This window comes from Merops nubicus, unplaced genomic scaffold (assembly GCF_000691845.1).
Source record: "Merops nubicus isolate BGI_N331 unplaced genomic scaffold, ASM69184v1 scaffold971, whole genome shotgun sequence".
NCBI lineage: Eukaryota > Metazoa > Chordata > Aves > Coraciiformes > Meropidae > Merops > Merops nubicus.
This window is the reverse complement of record NW_008585991.1, coordinates 8,575-9,585: the sequence shown is the minus strand read 5'-3', so window position 1 is coordinate 9,585 and position 1,011 is coordinate 8,575.

Here is a 1,011-nt window from a genome sequence, read left to right as displayed (position 1 = left end):
TCTCCCTGGAATCATGTCCAGAAGCATTTGAACTGAAGGGTAAATTTAAAAAATAAAACCAGCAGAAAACAACAACCCACGACAATGGCAAAACCCATCAGCTGCAGCAAGCAGGGCAGCCGTGGTCAAGGCATTGTGCTGAAAGGATATCCACGAGAGACACAGGGACAGTAACAGAGAGTGACATTCTTCATGTTGTATCAGTTGAAATAATCCAGATAGATCTAGATATAGATGTCAGCTCCTAGGACAAACCAGGCTTCATCGCCCACGGCCAGCAGCACGGGCAGCACCTGTCTGCTCAGCAGGTTGTGTGCCTCCTGGGGAAAGGAGAGACACAATCTGCTCCTGGGAGCCCCCCAGCACCCCCCTGCACCTCCCACCAGGCTGTGCCAGCACACCGAGTGCAGTCAGGGGAGGCAACTTCTAATTATTTGATGCAGATTGCAGATGGTCACTCGCAGAGCCCCTCGTGAGGCTTTGCCTTTGTCCCTTTACTGAGGTGATTTTTTTGTTCCCATCACCCTTGTTCTGATTTTTTAATGCATCTCCCAGGGCTGGAGTCGAGGAGGTGCTGAGAGAGGTCCTCTTACATTAAAGAAGTGGAGAAGATCAAATTAACAGCCCTTTGGGAGAGAGGCTTGAAAGGGAAATTAGAGAATAGGATTTCTGCATGGTAAGATATTGGGGGCAGAGTGTATGAAATTGTTCCTAAATGGTGACAAAGGAGATCTGTTTCACTGTCTATTTTATTAATTGTCTTAACTACAGAACGTGTCTGTCTTGTGGGGTATTAACCCTTAATTCCAAGAGTCCAAATTTTGCTGATGTGCTCCAATTAGGCTGCTATATTACCTTTTAACCAAATAATCATCAAATTATGTGCGTTGTGCTTTATTTACTCGTTAAGAGCAGGCCTTTTATTGAGAGCAGTTTCATGCATTCTTTCACCAGTCAAGTCAACACGACTGTCTTTGGCAAACAGCTGTAAATCTCTTTGATTGGGACTTG